At 61.2% G+C, this 19,207-nt stretch overlaps 19 non-coding genes across 19 annotated transcripts; all 19 read right to left on the reverse strand.

Annotated features, from left to right (window-relative positions):
• Positions 1–557: 557 nt before the first annotated feature.
• On the reverse strand, positions 558–721 carry LOC138660289 (U1 spliceosomal RNA). The gene has a single exon (XR_011317751.1). It is a non-coding gene; the product is annotated as a U1 spliceosomal RNA (small nuclear RNA).
• Positions 722–1,534: 813 nt separating this feature from the next.
• On the reverse strand, positions 1,535–1,698 carry LOC138660290 (U1 spliceosomal RNA). Its single transcript, XR_011317752.1, has one exon. It is a non-coding gene; the product is annotated as a U1 spliceosomal RNA (small nuclear RNA).
• An 813-nt stretch (positions 1,699–2,511) lies between these two features.
• On the reverse strand, positions 2,512–2,675 carry LOC138660291 (U1 spliceosomal RNA). Its single transcript, XR_011317753.1, has one exon. It is a non-coding gene; the product is annotated as a U1 spliceosomal RNA (small nuclear RNA).
• An 813-nt stretch (positions 2,676–3,488) lies between these two features.
• On the reverse strand, positions 3,489–3,652 carry LOC138660292 (U1 spliceosomal RNA). Its single transcript, XR_011317754.1, has one exon. It is a non-coding gene; the product is annotated as a U1 spliceosomal RNA (small nuclear RNA).
• Positions 3,653–4,465: 813 nt separating this feature from the next.
• LOC138660293 (U1 spliceosomal RNA) lies at positions 4,466–4,629 on the reverse strand. The gene has a single exon (XR_011317755.1). It is a non-coding gene; the product is annotated as a U1 spliceosomal RNA (small nuclear RNA).
• An 813-nt stretch (positions 4,630–5,442) lies between these two features.
• LOC138660294 (U1 spliceosomal RNA) lies at positions 5,443–5,606 on the reverse strand. Its single transcript, XR_011317756.1, has one exon. It is a non-coding gene; the product is annotated as a U1 spliceosomal RNA (small nuclear RNA).
• An 813-nt stretch (positions 5,607–6,419) lies between these two features.
• On the reverse strand, positions 6,420–6,583 carry LOC138660295 (U1 spliceosomal RNA). Its single transcript, XR_011317757.1, has one exon. It is a non-coding gene; the product is annotated as a U1 spliceosomal RNA (small nuclear RNA).
• An 813-nt stretch (positions 6,584–7,396) lies between these two features.
• Positions 7,397–7,560, reverse strand: LOC138660297 (U1 spliceosomal RNA). Its single transcript, XR_011317758.1, has one exon. It is a non-coding gene; the product is annotated as a U1 spliceosomal RNA (small nuclear RNA).
• An 813-nt stretch (positions 7,561–8,373) lies between these two features.
• Positions 8,374–8,537, reverse strand: LOC138660298 (U1 spliceosomal RNA). The gene has a single exon (XR_011317759.1). It is a non-coding gene; the product is annotated as a U1 spliceosomal RNA (small nuclear RNA).
• Positions 8,538–9,350: 813 nt separating this feature from the next.
• LOC138660299 (U1 spliceosomal RNA) lies at positions 9,351–9,514 on the reverse strand. The gene has a single exon (XR_011317760.1). It is a non-coding gene; the product is annotated as a U1 spliceosomal RNA (small nuclear RNA).
• An 813-nt stretch (positions 9,515–10,327) lies between these two features.
• Positions 10,328–10,491, reverse strand: LOC138660300 (U1 spliceosomal RNA). The gene has a single exon (XR_011317761.1). It is a non-coding gene; the product is annotated as a U1 spliceosomal RNA (small nuclear RNA).
• Positions 10,492–11,304: 813 nt separating this feature from the next.
• On the reverse strand, positions 11,305–11,468 carry LOC138660301 (U1 spliceosomal RNA). Its single transcript, XR_011317762.1, has one exon. It is a non-coding gene; the product is annotated as a U1 spliceosomal RNA (small nuclear RNA).
• Positions 11,469–12,281: 813 nt separating this feature from the next.
• On the reverse strand, positions 12,282–12,445 carry LOC138660302 (U1 spliceosomal RNA). The gene has a single exon (XR_011317763.1). It is a non-coding gene; the product is annotated as a U1 spliceosomal RNA (small nuclear RNA).
• An 813-nt stretch (positions 12,446–13,258) lies between these two features.
• Positions 13,259–13,422, reverse strand: LOC138660303 (U1 spliceosomal RNA). Its single transcript, XR_011317764.1, has one exon. It is a non-coding gene; the product is annotated as a U1 spliceosomal RNA (small nuclear RNA).
• An 813-nt stretch (positions 13,423–14,235) lies between these two features.
• Positions 14,236–14,399, reverse strand: LOC138660304 (U1 spliceosomal RNA). Its single transcript, XR_011317765.1, has one exon. It is a non-coding gene; the product is annotated as a U1 spliceosomal RNA (small nuclear RNA).
• Positions 14,400–15,212: 813 nt separating this feature from the next.
• LOC138660305 (U1 spliceosomal RNA) lies at positions 15,213–15,376 on the reverse strand. The gene has a single exon (XR_011317766.1). It is a non-coding gene; the product is annotated as a U1 spliceosomal RNA (small nuclear RNA).
• An 813-nt stretch (positions 15,377–16,189) lies between these two features.
• LOC138660306 (U1 spliceosomal RNA) lies at positions 16,190–16,353 on the reverse strand. The gene has a single exon (XR_011317767.1). It is a non-coding gene; the product is annotated as a U1 spliceosomal RNA (small nuclear RNA).
• An 814-nt stretch (positions 16,354–17,167) lies between these two features.
• Positions 17,168–17,332, reverse strand: LOC138660018 (U1 spliceosomal RNA). Its single transcript, XR_011317520.1, has one exon. It is a non-coding gene; the product is annotated as a U1 spliceosomal RNA (small nuclear RNA).
• An 813-nt stretch (positions 17,333–18,145) lies between these two features.
• Positions 18,146–18,309, reverse strand: LOC138660308 (U1 spliceosomal RNA). The gene has a single exon (XR_011317768.1). It is a non-coding gene; the product is annotated as a U1 spliceosomal RNA (small nuclear RNA).
• Positions 18,310–19,207: the final 898 nt, after the last annotated feature.

Here is a 19,207-nt window from a genome sequence, read left to right on the forward strand (position 1 = left end):
CTCCGCCCCAGCCTCGCGTCACGTTGCTGCGCTGGCCTGAGAACATGCTGTAGACAGCTCGAGCTCCAGCTGCCGGCACCCTCTCATGACTCACTCATCTCCGCTCAAGAGGATGCACGCTGGAGGAGGCTCAAGGGCAGGAGGAGCAAACCGCAGATAGCTGCGCACCAGCGGCCCACTCACAGCTCCAGCTCCAGCCCCAAGGCTGTGAGATGGGGATGCTGCAGGTGCCCTCCCGCGAGCATGCCCGCCTGCACCTGCAGACAAGCAGAGCAAGCCATGTCGTCACCAAGTCAACGAGATGCAAGCGACTTGCTCAATCCCCACCAGCCGGGGGTGGGGGGGTCAAAAAGGGCCAAAGTGTCGAGCAAAGGCAACAACCTCAAACCAACCAAGAAACAATAAACAAAGCATAGCAGCGACACAGGGAAGGTGGCATCCTTCCCCCACAAGGGGGAGCCAAAGGCCACGTCTGCCCGCTGCTTGGAGCTTTTCTCCAAAGCATCGCTTCGGCTCAGCAGAGCATCTTTTGTGTTCTGTCTTTGACCATAGGAAATCAGGGGAAAGCGCGAACGCAGTCCCCCACTACCACAAATTATGCAGTCGAGTTTCCCGCATTTGGGGAAATCGCAGGGGTCAGCACACCCGGAGTGCAATGGATGAGCCTCACCCTGGGAGAACCACCTTAGTGATCATGGTATCTCCCCTGCCAGGTAAGTATGAGTTGGGGCCCGCCGGCCCGACGAGCGCCCCTCCGACGCAGCTCCCCAACATCGCGGAGTCTCGTGCCCGAAAGGGAGGGGGTGGGGGGTGGCGTTCGGCACAGACCGCACGGAGGCTCCTCGAGTGGGAGGCGCCGGTCGCTCCCGACGCGGCTGACGCCCACTCCGACCCCCCACAGGGCAGGCCGAGCTCAAGTCAAAAGCCGCCCAAGATGCACAGCAGCAGCCTGAGTCATTTGCATATAGGAGCCTCGGCTCCGCCCCAGCCTCGCGTCACGTTGCTGCGCTGGCCTGAGAACATGCTGTAGACAGCTCGAGCTCCAGCTGCCGGCACCCTCTCATGACTCACTCATCTCCGCTCAAGAGGATGCACGCTGGAGGAGGCTCAAGGGCAGGAGGAGCAAACCGCAGATAGCTGCGCACCAGCGGCCCACTCACAGCTCCAGCTCCAGCCCCAAGGCTGTGAGATGGGGATGCTGCAGGTGCCCTCCCGCGAGCATGCCCGCCTGCACCTGCAGACAAGCAGAGCAAGCCATGTCGTCACCAAGTCAACGAGATGCAAGCGACTTGCTCAATCCCCACCAGCCGGGGGTGGGGGGGTCAAAAAGGGCCAAAGTGTCGAGCAAAGGCAACAACCTCAAACCAACCAAGAAACAATAAACAAAGCATAGCAGCGACACAGGGAAGGTGGCATCCTTCCCCCACAAGGGGGAGCCAAAGGCCACGTCTGCCCGCTGCTTGGAGCTTTTCTCCAAAGCATCGCTTCGGCTCAGCAGAGCATCTTTTGTGTTCTGTCTTTGACCATAGGAAATCAGGGGAAAGCGCGAACGCAGTCCCCCACTACCACAAATTATGCAGTCGAGTTTCCCGCATTTGGGGAAATCGCAGGGGTCAGCACACCCGGAGTGCAATGGATGAGCCTCACCCTGGGAGAACCACCTTAGTGATCATGGTATCTCCCCTGCCAGGTAAGTATGAGTTGGGGCCCGCCGGCCCGACGAGCGCCCCTCCGACGCAGCTCCCCAACATCGCGGAGTCTCGTGCCCGAAAGGGAGGGGGTGGGGGGTGGCGTTCGGCACAGACCGCACGGAGGCTCCTCGAGTGGGAGGCGCCGGTCGCTCCCGACGCGGCTGACGCCCACTCCGACCCCCCACAGGGCAGGCCGAGCTCAAGTCAAAAGCCGCCCAAGATGCACAGCAGCAGCCTGAGTCATTTGCATATAGGAGCCTCGGCTCCGCCCCAGCCTCGCGTCACGTTGCTGCGCTGGCCTGAGAACATGCTGTAGACAGCTCGAGCTCCAGCTGCCGGCACCCTCTCATGACTCACTCATCTCCGCTCAAGAGGATGCACGCTGGAGGAGGCTCAAGGGCAGGAGGAGCAAACCGCAGATAGCTGCGCACCAGCGGCCCACTCACAGCTCCAGCTCCAGCCCCAAGACTGTGAGATGGGGATGCTGCAGGTGCCCTCCCGCGAGCATGCCCGCCTGCACCTGCAGACAAGCAGAGCAAGCCATGTCGTCACCAAGTCAACGAGATGCAAGCGACTTGCTCAATCCCCACCAGCCGGGGGTGGGGGGGTCAAAAAGGGCCAAAGTGTCGAGCAAAGGCAACAACCTCAAACCAACCAAGAAACAATAAACAAAGCATAGCAGCGACACAGGGAAGGTGGCATCCTTCCCCCACAAGGGGGAGCCAAAGGCCACGTCTGCCCGCTGCTTGGAGCTTTTCTCCAAAGCATCGCTTCGGCTCAGCAGAGCATCTTTTGTGTTCTGTCTTTGACCATAGGAAATCAGGGGAAAGCGCGAACGCAGTCCCCCACTACCACAAATTATGCAGTCGAGTTTCCCGCATTTGGGGAAATCGCAGGGGTCAGCACACCCGGAGTGCAATGGATGAGCCTCACCCTGGGAGAACCACCTTAGTGATCATGGTATCTCCCCTGCCAGGTAAGTATGAGTTGGGGCCCGCCGGCCCGACGAGCGCCCCTCCGACGCAGCTCCCCAACATCGCGGAGTCTCGTGCCCGAAAGGGAGGGGGTGGGGGGTGGCGTTCGGCACAGACCGCACGGAGGCTCCTCGAGTGGGAGGCGCCGGTCGCTCCCGACGCGGCTGACGCCCACTCCGACCCCCCACAGGGCAGGCCGAGCTCAAGTCAAAAGCCGCCCAAGATGCACAGCAGCAGCCTGAGTCATTTGCATATAGGAGCCTCGGCTCCGCCCCAGCCTCGCGTCACGTTGCTGCGCTGGCCTGAGAACATGCTGTAGACAGCTCGAGCTCCAGCTGCCGGCACCCTCTCATGACTCACTCATCTCCGCTCAAGAGGATGCACGCTGGAGGAGGCTCAAGGGCAGGAGGAGCAAACCGCAGATAGCTGCGCACCAGCGGCCCACTCACAGCTCCAGCTCCAGCCCCAAGGCTGTGAGATGGGGATGCTGCAGGTGCCCTCCCGCGAGCATGCCCGCCTGCACCTGCAGACAAGCAGAGCAAGCCATGTCGTCACCAAGTCAACGAGATGCAAGCGACTTGCTCAATCCCCACCAGCCGGGGGTGGGGGGGTCAAAAAGGGCCAAAGTGTCGAGCAAAGGCAACAACCTCAAACCAACCAAGAAACAATAAACAAAGCATAGCAGCGACACAGGGAAGGTGGCATCCTTCCCCCACAAGGGGGAGCCAAAGGCCACGTCTGCCCGCTGCTTGGAGCTTTTCTCCAAAGCATCGCTTCGGCTCAGCAGAGCATCTTTTGTGTTCTGTCTTTGACCATAGGAAATCAGGGGAAAGCGCGAACGCAGTCCCCCACTACCACAAATTATGCAGTCGAGTTTCCCGCATTTGGGGAAATCGCAGGGGTCAGCACACCCGGAGTGCAATGGATGAGCCTCACCCTGGGAGAACCACCTTAGTGATCATGGTATCTCCCCTGCCAGGTAAGTATGAGTTGGGGCCCGCCGGCCCGACGAGCGCCCCTCCGACGCAGCTCCCCAACATCGCGGAGTCTCGTGCCCGAAAGGGAGGGGGTGGGGGGTGGCGTTCGGCACAGACCGCACGGAGGCTCCTCGAGTGGGAGGCGCCGGTCGCTCCCGACGCGGCTGACGCCCACTCCGACCCCCCACAGGGCAGGCCGAGCTCAAGTCAAAAGCCGCCCAAGATGCACAGCAGCAGCCTGAGTCATTTGCATATAGGAGCCTCGGCTCCGCCCCAGCCTCGCGTCACGTTGCTGCGCTGGCCTGAGAACATGCTGTAGACAGCTCGAGCTCCAGCTGCCGGCACCCTCTCATGACTCACTCATCTCCGCTCAAGAGGATGCACGCTGGAGGAGGCTCAAGGGCAGGAGGAGCAAACCGCAGATAGCTGCGCACCAGCGGCCCACTCACAGCTCCAGCTCCAGCCCCAAGGCTGTGAGATGGGGATGCTGCAGGTGCCCTCCCGCGAGCATGCCCGCCTGCACCTGCAGACAAGCAGAGCAAGCCATGTCGTCACCAAGTCAACGAGATGCAAGCGACTTGCTCAATCCCCACCAGCCGGGGGTGGGGGGGTCAAAAAGGGCCAAAGTGTCGAGCAAAGGCAACAACCTCAAACCAACCAAGAAACAATAAACAAAGCATAGCAGCGACACAGGGAAGGTGGCATCCTTCCCCCACAAGGGGGAGCCAAAGGCCACGTCTGCCCGCTGCTTGGAGCTTTTCTCCAAAGCATCGCTTCGGCTCAGCAGAGCATCTTTTGTGTTCTGTCTTTGACCATAGGAAATCAGGGGAAAGCGCGAACGCAGTCCCCCACTACCACAAATTATGCAGTCGAGTTTCCCGCATTTGGGGAAATCGCAGGGGTCAGCACACCCGGAGTGCAATGGATGAGCCTCACCCTGGGAGAACCACCTTAGTGATCATGGTATCTCCCCTGCCAGGTAAGTATGAGTTGGGGCCCGCCGGCCCGACGAGCGCCCCTCCGACGCAGCTCCCCAACATCGCGGAGTCTCGTGCCCGAAAGGGAGGGGGTGGGGGGTGGCGTTCGGCACAGACCGCACGGAGGCTCCTCGAGTGGGAGGCGCCGGTCGCTCCCGACGCGGCTGACGCCCACTCCGACCCCCCACAGGGCAGGCCGAGCTCAAGTCAAAAGCCGCCCAAGATGCACAGCAGCAGCCTGAGTCATTTGCATATAGGAGCCTCGGCTCCGCCCCAGCCTCGCGTCACGTTGCTGCGCTGGCCTGAGAACATGCTGTAGACAGCTCGAGCTCCAGCTGCCGGCACCCTCTCATGACTCACTCATCTCCGCTCAAGAGGATGCACGCTGGAGGAGGCTCAAGGGCAGGAGGAGCAAACCGCAGATAGCTGCGCACCAGCGGCCCACTCACAGCTCCAGCTCCAGCCCCAAGGCTGTGAGATGGGGATGCTGCAGGTGCCCTCCCGCGAGCATGCCCGCCTGCACCTGCAGACAAGCAGAGCAAGCCATGTCGTCACCAAGTCAACGAGATGCAAGCGACTTGCTCAATCCCCACCAGCCGGGGGTGGGGGGGTCAAAAAGGGCCAAAGTGTCGAGCAAAGGCAACAACCTCAAACCAACCAAGAAACAATAAACAAAGCATAGCAGCGACACAGGGAAGGTGGCATCCTTCCCCCACAAGGGGGAGCCAAAGGCCACGTCTGCCCGCTGCTTGGAGCTTTTCTCCAAAGCATCGCTTCGGCTCAGCAGAGCATCTTTTGTGTTCTGTCTTTGACCATAGGAAATCAGGGGAAAGCGCGAACGCAGTCCCCCACTACCACAAATTATGCAGTCGAGTTTCCCGCATTTGGGGAAATCGCAGGGGTCAGCACACCCGGAGTGCAATGGATGAGCCTCACCCTGGGAGAACCACCTTAGTGATCATGGTATCTCCCCTGCCAGGTAAGTATGAGTTGGGGCCCGCCGGCCCGACGAGCGCCCCTCCGACGCAGCTCCCCAACATCGCGGAGTCTCGTGCCCGAAAGGGAGGGGGTGGGGGGTGGCGTTCGGCACAGACCGCACGGAGGCTCCTCGAGTGGGAGGCGCCGGTCGCTCCCGACGCGGCTGACGCCCACTCCGACCCCCCACAGGGCAGGCCGAGCTCAAGTCAAAAGCCGCCCAAGATGCACAGCAGCAGCCTGAGTCATTTGCATATAGGAGCCTCGGCTCCGCCCCAGCCTCGCGTCACGTTGCTGCGCTGGCCTGAGAACATGCTGTAGACAGCTCGAGCTCCAGCTGCCGGCACCCTCTCATGACTCACTCATCTCCGCTCAAGAGGATGCACGCTGGAGGAGGCTCAAGGGCAGGAGGAGCAAACCGCAGATAGCTGCGCACCAGCGGCCCACTCACAGCTCCAGCTCCAGCCCCAAGGCTGTGAGATGGGGATGCTGCAGGTGCCCTCCCGCGAGCATGCCCGCCTGCACCTGCAGACAAGCAGAGCAAGCCATGTCGTCACCAAGTCAACGAGATGCAAGCGACTTGCTCAATCCCCACCAGCCGGGGGTGGGGGGGTCAAAAAGGGCCAAAGTGTCGAGCAAAGGCAACAACCTCAAACCAACCAAGAAACAATAAACAAAGCATAGCAGCGACACAGGGAAGGTGGCATCCTTCCCCCACAAGGGGGAGCCAAAGGCCACGTCTGCCCGCTGCTTGGAGCTTTTCTCCAAAGCATCGCTTCGGCTCAGCAGAGCATCTTTTGTGTTCTGTCTTTGACCATAGGAAATCAGGGGAAAGCGCGAACGCAGTCCCCCACTACCACAAATTATGCAGTCGAGTTTCCCGCATTTGGGGAAATCGCAGGGGTCAGCACACCCGGAGTGCAATGGATGAGCCTCACCCTGGGAGAACCACCTTAGTGATCATGGTATCTCCCCTGCCAGGTAAGTATGAGTTGGGGCCCGCCGGCCCGACGAGCGCCCCTCCGACGCAGCTCCCCAACATCGCGGAGTCTCGTGCCCGAAAGGGAGGGGGTGGGGGGTGGCGTTCGGCACAGACCGCACGGAGGCTCCTCGAGTGGGAGGCGCCGGTCGCTCCCGACGCGGCTGACGCCCACTCCGACCCCCCACAGGGCAGGCCGAGCTCAAGTCAAAAGCCGCCCAAGATGCACAGCAGCAGCCTGAGTCATTTGCATATAGGAGCCTCGGCTCCGCCCCAGCCTCGCGTCACGTTGCTGCGCTGGCCTGAGAACATGCTGTAGACAGCTCGAGCTCCAGCTGCCGGCACCCTCTCATGACTCACTCATCTCCGCTCAAGAGGATGCACGCTGGAGGAGGCTCAAGGGCAGGAGGAGCAAACCGCAGATAGCTGCGCACCAGCGGCCCACTCACAGCTCCAGCTCCAGCCCCAAGGCTGTGAGATGGGGATGCTGCAGGTGCCCTCCCGCGAGCATGCCCGCCTGCACCTGCAGACAAGCAGAGCAAGCCATGTCGTCACCAAGTCAACGAGATGCAAGCGACTTGCTCAATCCCCACCAGCCGGGGGTGGGGGGGTCAAAAAGGGCCAAAGTGTCGAGCAAAGGCAACAACCTCAAACCAACCAAGAAACAATAAACAAAGCATAGCAGCGACACAGGGAAGGTGGCATCCTTCCCCCACAAGGGGGAGCCAAAGGCCACGTCTGCCCGCTGCTTGGAGCTTTTCTCCAAAGCATCGCTTCGGCTCAGCAGAGCATCTTTTGTGTTCTGTCTTTGACCATAGGAAATCAGGGGAAAGCGCGAACGCAGTCCCCCACTACCACAAATTATGCAGTCGAGTTTCCCGCATTTGGGGAAATCGCAGGGGTCAGCACACCCGGAGTGCAATGGATGAGCCTCACCCTGGGAGAACCACCTTAGTGATCATGGTATCTCCCCTGCCAGGTAAGTATGAGTTGGGGCCCGCCGGCCCGACGAGCGCCCCTCCGACGCAGCTCCCCAACATCGCGGAGTCTCGTGCCCGAAAGGGAGGGGGTGGGGGGTGGCGTTCGGCACAGACCGCACGGAGGCTCCTCGAGTGGGAGGCGCCGGTCGCTCCCGACGCGGCTGACGCCCACTCCGACCCCCCACAGGGCAGGCCGAGCTCAAGTCAAAAGCCGCCCAAGATGCACAGCAGCAGCCTGAGTCATTTGCATATAGGAGCCTCGGCTCCGCCCCAGCCTCGCGTCACGTTGCTGCGCTGGCCTGAGAACATGCTGTAGACAGCTCGAGCTCCAGCTGCCGGCACCCTCTCATGACTCACTCATCTCCGCTCAAGAGGATGCACGCTGGAGGAGGCTCAAGGGCAGGAGGAGCAAACCGCAGATAGCTGCGCACCAGCGGCCCACTCACAGCTCCAGCTCCAGCCCCAAGGCTGTGAGATGGGGATGCTGCAGGTGCCCTCCCGCGAGCATGCCCGCCTGCACCTGCAGACAAGCAGAGCAAGCCATGTCGTCACCAAGTCAACGAGATGCAAGCGACTTGCTCAATCCCCACCAGCCGGGGGTGGGGGGGTCAAAAAGGGCCAAAGTGTCGAGCAAAGGCAACAACCTCAAACCAACCAAGAAACAATAAACAAAGCATAGCAGCGACACAGGGAAGGTGGCATCCTTCCCCCACAAGGGGGAGCCAAAGGCCACGTCTGCCCGCTGCTTGGAGCTTTTCTCCAAAGCATCGCTTCGGCTCAGCAGAGCATCTTTTGTGTTCTGTCTTTGACCATAGGAAATCAGGGGAAAGCGCGAACGCAGTCCCCCACTACCACAAATTATGCAGTCGAGTTTCCCGCATTTGGGGAAATCGCAGGGGTCAGCACACCCGGAGTGCAATGGATGAGCCTCACCCTGGGAGAACCACCTTAGTGATCATGGTATCTCCCCTGCCAGGTAAGTATGAGTTGGGGCCCGCCGGCCCGACGAGCGCCCCTCCGACGCAGCTCCCCAACATCGCGGAGTCTCGTGCCCGAAAGGGAGGGGGTGGGGGGTGGCGTTCGGCACAGACCGCACGGAGGCTCCTCGAGTGGGAGGCGCCGGTCGCTCCCGACGCGGCTGACGCCCACTCCGACCCCCCACAGGGCAGGCCGAGCTCAAGTCAAAAGCCGCCCAAGATGCACAGCAGCAGCCTGAGTCATTTGCATATAGGAGCCTCGGCTCCGCCCCAGCCTCGCGTCACGTTGCTGCGCTGGCCTGAGAACATGCTGTAGACAGCTCGAGCTCCAGCTGCCGGCACCCTCTCATGACTCACTCATCTCCGCTCAAGAGGATGCACGCTGGAGGAGGCTCAAGGGCAGGAGGAGCAAACCGCAGATAGCTGCGCACCAGCGGCCCACTCACAGCTCCAGCTCCAGCCCCAAGGCTGTGAGATGGGGATGCTGCAGGTGCCCTCCCGCGAGCATGCCCGCCTGCACCTGCAGACAAGCAGAGCAAGCCATGTCGTCACCAAGTCAACGAGATGCAAGCGACTTGCTCAATCCCCACCAGCCGGGGGTGGGGGGGTCAAAAAGGGCCAAAGTGTCGAGCAAAGGCAACAACCTCAAACCAACCAAGAAACAATAAACAAAGCATAGCAGCGACACAGGGAAGGTGGCATCCTTCCCCCACAAGGGGGAGCCAAAGGCCACGTCTGCCCGCTGCTTGGAGCTTTTCTCCAAAGCATCGCTTCGGCTCAGCAGAGCATCTTTTGTGTTCTGTCTTTGACCATAGGAAATCAGGGGAAAGCGCGAACGCAGTCCCCCACTACCACAAATTATGCAGTCGAGTTTCCCGCATTTGGGGAAATCGCAGGGGTCAGCACACCCGGAGTGCAATGGATGAGCCTCACCCTGGGAGAACCACCTTAGTGATCATGGTATCTCCCCTGCCAGGTAAGTATGAGTTGGGGCCCGCCGGCCCGACGAGCGCCCCTCCGACGCAGCTCCCCAACATCGCGGAGTCTCGTGCCCGAAAGGGAGGGGGTGGGGGGTGGCGTTCGGCACAGACCGCACGGAGGCTCCTCGAGTGGGAGGCGCCGGTCGCTCCCGACGCGGCTGACGCCCACTCCGACCCCCCACAGGGCAGGCCGAGCTCAAGTCAAAAGCCGCCCAAGATGCACAGCAGCAGCCTGAGTCATTTGCATATAGGAGCCTCGGCTCCGCCCCAGCCTCGCGTCACGTTGCTGCGCTGGCCTGAGAACATGCTGTAGACAGCTCGAGCTCCAGCTGCCGGCACCCTCTCATGACTCACTCATCTCCGCTCAAGAGGATGCACGCTGGAGGAGGCTCAAGGGCAGGAGGAGCAAACCGCAGATAGCTGCGCACCAGCGGCCCACTCACAGCTCCAGCTCCAGCCCCAAGGCTGTGAGATGGGGATGCTGCAGGTGCCCTCCCGCGAGCATGCCCGCCTGCACCTGCAGACAAGCAGAGCAAGCCATGTCGTCACCAAGTCAACGAGATGCAAGCGACTTGCTCAATCCCCACCAGCCGGGGGTGGGGGGGTCAAAAAGGGCCAAAGTGTCGAGCAAAGGCAACAACCTCAAACCAACCAAGAAACAATAAACAAAGCATAGCAGCGACACAGGGAAGGTGGCATCCTTCCCCCACAAGGGGGAGCCAAAGGCCACGTCTGCCCGCTGCTTGGAGCTTTTCTCCAAAGCATCGCTTCGGCTCAGCAGAGCATCTTTTGTGTTCTGTCTTTGACCATAGGAAATCAGGGGAAAGCGCGAACGCAGTCCCCCACTACCACAAATTATGCAGTCGAGTTTCCCGCATTTGGGGAAATCGCAGGGGTCAGCACACCCGGAGTGCAATGGATGAGCCTCACCCTGGGAGAACCACCTTAGTGATCATGGTATCTCCCCTGCCAGGTAAGTATGAGTTGGGGCCCGCCGGCCCGACGAGCGCCCCTCCGACGCAGCTCCCCAACATCGCGGAGTCTCGTGCCCGAAAGGGAGGGGGTGGGGGGTGGCGTTCGGCACAGACCGCACGGAGGCTCCTCGAGTGGGAGGCGCCGGTCGCTCCCGACGCGGCTGACGCCCACTCCGACCCCCCACAGGGCAGGCCGAGCTCAAGTCAAAAGCCGCCCAAGATGCACAGCAGCAGCCTGAGTCATTTGCATATAGGAGCCTCGGCTCCGCCCCAGCCTCGCGTCACGTTGCTGCGCTGGCCTGAGAACATGCTGTAGACAGCTCGAGCTCCAGCTGCCGGCACCCTCTCATGACTCACTCATCTCCGCTCAAGAGGATGCACGCTGGAGGAGGCTCAAGGGCAGGAGGAGCAAACCGCAGATAGCTGCGCACCAGCGGCCCACTCACAGCTCCAGCTCCAGCCCCAAGGCTGTGAGATGGGGATGCTGCAGGTGCCCTCCCGCGAGCATGCCCGCCTGCACCTGCAGACAAGCAGAGCAAGCCATGTCGTCACCAAGTCAACGAGATGCAAGCGACTTGCTCAATCCCCACCAGCCGGGGGTGGGGGGGTCAAAAAGGGCCAAAGTGTCGAGCAAAGGCAACAACCTCAAACCAACCAAGAAACAATAAACAAAGCATAGCAGCGACACAGGGAAGGTGGCATCCTTCCCCCACAAGGGGGAGCCAAAGGCCACGTCTGCCCGCTGCTTGGAGCTTTTCTCCAAAGCATCGCTTCGGCTCAGCAGAGCATCTTTTGTGTTCTGTCTTTGACCATAGGAAATCAGGGGAAAGCGCGAACGCAGTCCCCCACTACCACAAATTATGCAGTCGAGTTTCCCGCATTTGGGGAAATCGCAGGGGTCAGCACACCCGGAGTGCAATGGATGAGCCTCACCCTGGGAGAACCACCTTAGTGATCATGGTATCTCCCCTGCCAGGTAAGTATGAGTTGGGGCCCGCCGGCCCGACGAGCGCCCCTCCGACGCAGCTCCCCAACATCGCGGAGTCTCGTGCCCGAAAGGGAGGGGGTGGGGGGTGGCGTTCGGCACAGACCGCACGGAGGCTCCTCGAGTGGGAGGCGCCGGTCGCTCCCGACGCGGCTGACGCCCACTCCGACCCCCCACAGGGCAGGCCGAGCTCAAGTCAAAAGCCGCCCAAGATGCACAGCAGCAGCCTGAGTCATTTGCATATAGGAGCCTCGGCTCCGCCCCAGCCTCGCGTCACGTTGCTGCGCTGGCCTGAGAACATGCTGTAGACAGCTCGAGCTCCAGCTGCCGGCACCCTCTCATGACTCACTCATCTCCGCTCAAGAGGATGCACGCTGGAGGAGGCTCAAGGGCAGGAGGAGCAAACCGCAGATAGCTGCGCACCAGCGGCCCACTCACAGCTCCAGCTCCAGCCCCAAGGCTGTGAGATGGGGATGCTGCAGGTGCCCTCCCGCGAGCATGCCCGCCTGCACCTGCAGACAAGCAGAGCAAGCCATGTCGTCACCAAGTCAACGAGATGCAAGCGACTTGCTCAATCCCCACCAGCCGGGGGTGGGGGGGTCAAAAAGGGCCAAAGTGTCGAGCAAAGGCAACAACCTCAAACCAACCAAGAAACAATAAACAAAGCATAGCAGCGACACAGGGAAGGTGGCATCCTTCCCCCACAAGGGGGAGCCAAAGGCCACGTCTGCCCGCTGCTTGGAGCTTTTCTCCAAAGCATCGCTTCGGCTCAGCAGAGCATCTTTTGTGTTCTGTCTTTGACCATAGGAAATCAGGGGAAAGCGCGAACGCAGTCCCCCACTACCACAAATTATGCAGTCGAGTTTCCCGCATTTGGGGAAATCGCAGGGGTCAGCACACCCGGAGTGCAATGGATGAGCCTCACCCTGGGAGAACCACCTTAGTGATCATGGTATCTCCCCTGCCAGGTAAGTATGAGTTGGGGCCCGCCGGCCCGACGAGCGCCCCTCCGACGCAGCTCCCCAACATCGCGGAGTCTCGTGCCCGAAAGGGAGGGGGTGGGGGGTGGCGTTCGGCACAGACCGCACGGAGGCTCCTCGAGTGGGAGGCGCCGGTCGCTCCCGACGCGGCTGACGCCCACTCCGACCCCCCACAGGGCAGGCCGAGCTCAAGTCAAAAGCCGCCCAAGATGCACAGCAGCAGCCTGAGTCATTTGCATATAGGAGCCTCGGCTCCGCCCCAGCCTCGCGTCACGTTGCTGCGCTGGCCTGAGAACATGCTGTAGACAGCTCGAGCTCCAGCTGCCGGCACCCTCTCATGACTCACTCATCTCCGCTCAAGAGGATGCACGCTGGAGGAGGCTCAAGGGCAGGAGGAGCAAACCGCAGATAGCTGCGCACCAGCGGCCCACTCACAGCTCCAGCTCCAGCCCCAAGGCTGTGAGATGGGGATGCTGCAGGTGCCCTCCCGCGAGCATGCCCGCCTGCACCTGCAGACAAGCAGAGCAAGCCATGTCGTCACCAAGTCAACGAGATGCAAGCGACTTGCTCAATCCCCACCAGCCGGGGGTGGGGGGGTCAAAAAGGGCCAAAGTGTCGAGCAAAGGCAACAACCTCAAACCAACCAAGAAACAATAAACAAAGCATAGCAGCGACACAGGGAAGGTGGCATCCTTCCCCCACAAGGGGGAGCCAAAGGCCACGTCTGCCCGCTGCTTGGAGCTTTTCTCCAAAGCATCGCTTCGGCTCAGCAGAGCATCTTTTGTGTTCTGTCTTTGACCATAGGAAATCAGGGGAAAGCGCGAACGCAGTCCCCCACTACCACAAATTATGCAGTCGAGTTTCCCGCATTTGGGGAAATCGCAGGGGTCAGCACACCCGGAGTGCAATGGATGAGCCTCACCCTGGGAGAACCACCTTAGTGATCATGGTATCTCCCCTGCCAGGTAAGTATGAGTTGGGGCCCGCCGGCCCGACGAGCGCCCCTCCGACGCAGCTCCCCAACATCGCGGAGTCTCGTGCCCGAAAGGGAGGGGGTGGGGGGTGGCGTTCGGCACAGACCGCACGGAGGCTCCTCGAGTGGGAGGCGCCGGTCGCTCCCGACGCGGCTGACGCCCACTCCGACCCCCCACAGGGCAGGCCGAGCTCAAGTCAAAAGCCGCCCAAGATGCACAGCAGCAGCCTGAGTCATTTGCATATAGGAGCCTCGGCTCCGCCCCAGCCTCGCGTCACGTTGCTGCGCTGGCCTGAGAACATGCTGTAGACAGCTCGAGCTCCAGCTGCCGGCACCCTCTCATGACTCACTCATCTCCGCTCAAGAGGATGCACGCTGGAGGAGGCTCAAGGGCAGGAGGAGCAAACCGCAGATAGCTGCGCACCAGCGGCCCACTCACAGCTCCAGCTCCAGCCCCAAGGCTGTGAGATGGGGATGCTGCAGGTGCCCTCCCGCGAGCATGCCCGCCTGCACCTGCAGACAAGCAGAGCAAGCCATGTCGTCACCAAGTCAACGAGATGCAAGCGACTTGCTCAATCCCCACCAGCCGGGGGTGGGGGGGTCAAAAAGGGCCAAAGTGTCGAGCAAAGGCAACAACCTCAAACCAACCAAGAAACAATAAACAAAGCATAGCAGCGACACAGGGAAGGTGGCATCCTTCCCCCACAAGGGGGAGCCAAAGGCCACGTCTGCCCGCTGCTTGGAGCTTTTCTCCAAAGCATCGCTTCGGCTCAGCAGAGCATCTTTTGTGTTCTGTCTTTGACCATAGGAAATCAGGGGAAAGCGCGAACGCAGTCCCCCACTACCACAAATTATGCAGTCGAGTTTCCCGCATTTGGGGAAATCGCAGGGGTCAGCACACCCGGAGTGCAATGGATGAGCCTCACCCTGGGAGAACCACCTTAGTGATCATGGTATCTCCCCTGCCAGGTAAGTATGAGTTGGGGCCCGCCGGCCCGACGAGCGCCCCTCCGACGCAGCTCCCCAACATCGCGGAGTCTCGTGCCCGAAAGGGAGGGGGTGGGGGGTGGCGTTCGGCACAGACCGCACGGAGGCTCCTCGAGTGGGAGGCGCCGGTCGCTCCCGACGCGGCTGACGCCCACTCCGACCCCCCACAGGGCAGGCCGAGCTCAAGTCAAAAGCCGCCCAAGATGCACAGCAGCAGCCTGAGTCATTTGCATATAGGAGCCTCGGCTCCGCCCCAGCCTCGCGTCACGTTGCTGCGCTGGCCTGAGAACATGCTGTAGACAGCTCGAGCTCCAGCTGCCGGCACCCTCTCATGACTCACTCATCTCCGCTCAAGAGGATGCACGCTGGAGGAGGCTCAAGGGCAGGAGGAGCAAACCGCAGATAGCTGCGCACCAGCGGCCCACTCACAGCTCCAGCTCCAGCCCCAAGGCTGTGAGATGGGGATGCTGCAGGTGCCCTCCCGCGAGCATGCCCGCCTGCACCTGCAGACAAGCAGAGCAAGCCATGTCGTCACCAAGTCAACGAGATGCAAGCGACTTGCTCAATCCCCACCAGCCGGGGGTGGGGGGGTCAAAAAGGGCCAAAGTGTCGAGCAAAGGCAACAACCTCAAACCAACCAAGAAACAATAAACAAAGCATAGCAGCGACACAGGGAAGGTGGCATCCTTCCCCCACAAGGGGGAGCCAAAGGCCACGTCTGCCCGCTGCTTGGAGCTTTTCTCCAAAGCATCGCTTCGGCTCAGCAGAGCATCTTTTGTGTTCTGTCTTTGACCATAGGAAATCAGGGGAAAGCGCGAACGCAGTCCCCCACTACCACAAATTATGCAGTCGAGTTTCCCGCATTTGGGGAAATCGCAGGGGTCAGCACACCCGGAGTGCAATGGATGAGCCTCACCCTGGGAGAACCACCTTAGTGATCATGGTATCTCCCCTGCCAGGTAAGTATGAGTTGGGGCCCGCCGGCCCGACGAGCGCCCCTCCGACGCAGCTCCCCAACATCGCGGAGTCTCGTGCCCGAAAGGGAGGGGGTGGGGGGTGGCGTTCGGCACAGACCGCACGGAGGCTCCTCGAGTGGGAGGCGCCGGTCGCTCCCGACGCGGCTGACGCCCACTCCGACCCCCCACAGGGCAGGCCGAGCTCAAGTCAAAAGCCGCCCAAGATGCACAGCAGCAGCCTGAGTCATTTGCATATAGGAGCCTCGGCTCCGCCCCAGCCTCGCGTCACGTTGCTGCGCTGGCCTGAGAACATGCTGTAGACAGCTCGAGCTCCAGCTGCCGGCACCCTCTCATGACTCACTCATCTCCGCTCAAGAGGATGCACGCTGGAGGAGGCTCAAGGGCAGGAGGAGCAAACCGCAGATAGCTGCGCACCAGCGGCCCACTCACAGCTCCAGCTCCAGCCCCAAGGCTGTGAGATGGGGATGCTGCAGGTGCCCTCCCGCGAGCATGCCCGCCTGCACCTGCAGACAAGCAGAGCAAGCCATGTCGTCACCAAGTCAACGAGATGCAAGCGACTTGCTCAATCCCCACCAGCCGGGGGTGGGGGGGTCAAAAAGGGCCAAAGTGTCGAGCAAAGGCAACAACCTCAAACCAACCAAGAAACAATAAACAAAGCATAGCAGCGACACAGGGAAGGTGGCATCCTTCCCCCACAAGGGGGAGCCAAAGGCCACGTCTGCCCGCTGCTTGGAGCTTTTCTCCAAAGCATCGCTTCGGCTCAGCAGAGCATCTTTTGTGTTCTGTCTTTGACCATAGGAAATCAGGGGAAAGCGCGAACGCAGTCCCCCACTACCACAAATTATGCAGTCGAGTTTCCCGCATTTGGGGAAATCGCAGGGGTCAGCACACCCGGAGTGCAATGGATGAGCCTCACCCTGGGAGAACCACCTTAGTGATCATGGTATCTCCCCTGCCAGGTAAGTATGAGTTGGGGCCCGCCGGCCCGACGAGCGCCCCTCCGACGCAGCTCCCCAACATCGCGGAGTCTCGTGCCCGAAAGGGAGGGGGTGGGGGGTGGCGTTCGGCACAGACCGCACGGAGGCTCCTCGAGTGGGAGGCGCCGGTCGCTCCCGACGCGGCTGACGCCCACTCCGACCCCCCACAGGGCAGGCCGAGCTCAAGTCAAAAGCCGCCCAAGATGCACAGCAGCAGCCTGAGTCATTTGCATATAGGAGCCTCGGCTCCGCCCCAGCCTCGCGTCACGTTGCTGCGCTGGCCTGAGAACATGCTGTAGACAGCTCGAGCTCCAGCTGCCGGCACCCTCTCATGACTCACTCATCTCCGCTCAAGAGGATGCACGCTGGAGGAGGCTCAAGGGCAGGAGGAGCAAACCGCAGATAGCTGCGCACCAGCGGCCCACTCACAGCTCCAGCTCCAGCCCCAAGGCTGTGAGATGGGGATGCTGCAGGTGCCCTCCCCGCGAGCATGCCCGCCTGCACCTGCAGACAAGCAGAGCAAGCCATGTCGTCACCAAGTCAACGAGATGCAAGCGACTTGCTCAATCCCCACCAGCCGGGGGTGGGGGGGTCAAAAAGGGCCAAAGTGTCGAGCAAAGGCAACAACCTCAAACCAACCAAGAAACAATAAACAAAGCATAGCAGCGACACAGGGAAGGTGGCATCCTTCCCCCACAAGGGGGAGCCAAAGGCCACGTCTGCCCGCTGCTTGGAGCTTTTCTCCAAAGCATCGCTTCGGCTCAGCAGAGCATCTTTTGTGTTCTGTCTTTGACCATAGGAAATCAGGGGAAAGCGCGAACGCAGTCCCCCCACTACCACAAATTATGCAGTCGAGTTTCCCGCATTTGGGGAAATCGCAGGGGTCAGCACACCCGGAGTGCAATGGATGAGCCTCACCCTGGGAGAACCACCTTAGTGATCATGGTATCTCCCCTGCCAGGTAAGTATGAGTTGGGGCCCGCCGGCCCGACGAGCGCCCCTCCGACGCAGCTCCCCAACATCGCGGAGTCTCGTGCCCGAAAGGGAGGGGGTGGGGGGTGGCGTTCGGCACAGACCGCACGGAGGCTCCTCGAGTGGGAGGCGCCGGTCGCTCCCGACGCGGCTGACGCCCACTCCGACCCCCCACAGGGCAGGCCGAGCTCAAGTCAAAAGCCGCCCAAGATGCACAGCAGCAGCCTGAGTCATTTGCATATAGGAGCCTCGGCTCCGCCCCAGCCTCGCGTCACGTTGCTGCGCTGGCCTGAGAACATGCTGTAGACAGCTCGAGCTCCAGCTGCCGGCACCCTCTCATGACTCACTCATCTCCGCTCAAGAGGATGCACGCTGGAGGAGGCTCAAGGGCAGGAGGAGCAAACCGCAGATAGCTGCGCACCAGCGGCCCACTCACAGCTCCAGCTCCAGCCCCAAGGCTGTGAGATGGGGATGCTGCAGGTGCCCTCCCGCGAGCATGCCCGCCTGCACCTGCAGACAAGCAGAGCAAGCCATGTCGTCACCAAGTCAACGAGATGCAAGCGACTTGCTCAATCCCCACCAGCCGGGGGTGGGGGGGTCAAAAAGGGCCAAAGTGTCGAGCAAAGGCAACAACCTCAAACCAACCAAGAAACAATAAACAAAGCATAGCAGCGACACAGGGAAGGTGGCATCCTTCCCCCACAAGGGGGAGCCAAAGGCCACGTCTGCCCGCTGCTTGGAGCTTTTCTCCAAAGCATCGCTTCGGCTCAGCAGAGCATCTTTTGTGTTCTGTCTTTGACCATAGGAAATCAGGGGAAAGCGCGAACGCAGTCCCCCACTACCACAAATTATGCAGTCGAGTTTCCCGCATTTGGGGAAATCGCAGGGGTCAGCACACCCGGAGTGCAATGGATGAGCCTCACCCTGGGAGAACCACCTTAGTGATCATGGTATCTCCCCTGCCAGGTAAGTATGAGTTGGGGCCCCGCCGGCCCGACGAGCGCCCCTCCGACGCAGCTCCCCAACATCGCGGAGTCTCGTGCCCGAAAGGGAGGGGGTGGGGGGTGGCGTTCGGCACAGACCGCACGGAGGCTCCTCGAGTGGGAGGCGCCGGTCGCTCCCGACGCGGCTGACGCCCACTCCGACCCCCCACAGGGCAGGCCGAGCTCAAGTCAAAAGCCGCCCAAGATGCACAGCAGCAGCCTGAGTCATTTGCATATAGGAGCCTCGGCTCCGCCCCAGCCTCGCGTCACGTTGCTGCGCTGGCCTGAGAACATGCTGTAGACAGCTCGAGCTCCAGCTGCCGGCACCCTCTCATGACTCACTCATCTCCGCTCAAGAGGATGCACGCTGGAGGAGGCTCAAGGGCAGGAGGAGCAAACCGCAGATAGCTGCGCACCAGCGGCCCACTCACAGCTCCAGCTCCAGCCCCAAGGCTGTGAGATGGGGATGCTGCAGGTGCCCTCCCGCGAGCATGCCCGCCTGCACCTGCAGACAAGCAGAGCAAGCCATGTCGTCACCAAGTCAACGAGATGCAAGCGACTTGCTCAATCCCCACCAGCCGGGGGTGGGGGGGGTCAAAAAGGGCCAAAGTGTCGAGCAAAGGCAACAACCTCAAACCAACCAAGAAACAATAAACAAAGCATAGCAGCGACACAGGGAAGGTGGCATCCTTCCCCCACAAGGGGGGAGCCAAAGGCCACGTCTGCCCGCTGCTTGGAGCTTTTCTCCAAAGCATCGCTTCGGCTCAGCAGAGCATCTTTTGTGTTCTGTCTTTGACCATAGGAAATCAGGGGAAAGCGCGAACGCAGTCCCCCACTACCACAAATTATGCAGTCGAGTTTCCCGCATTTGGGGAAATCGCAGGGGTCA

Source organism: Ranitomeya imitator, chromosome 1 (assembly GCF_032444005.1).
Source record: "Ranitomeya imitator isolate aRanImi1 chromosome 1, aRanImi1.pri, whole genome shotgun sequence".
Taxonomy (NCBI): Eukaryota; Metazoa; Chordata; class Amphibia; order Anura; family Dendrobatidae; genus Ranitomeya; species Ranitomeya imitator.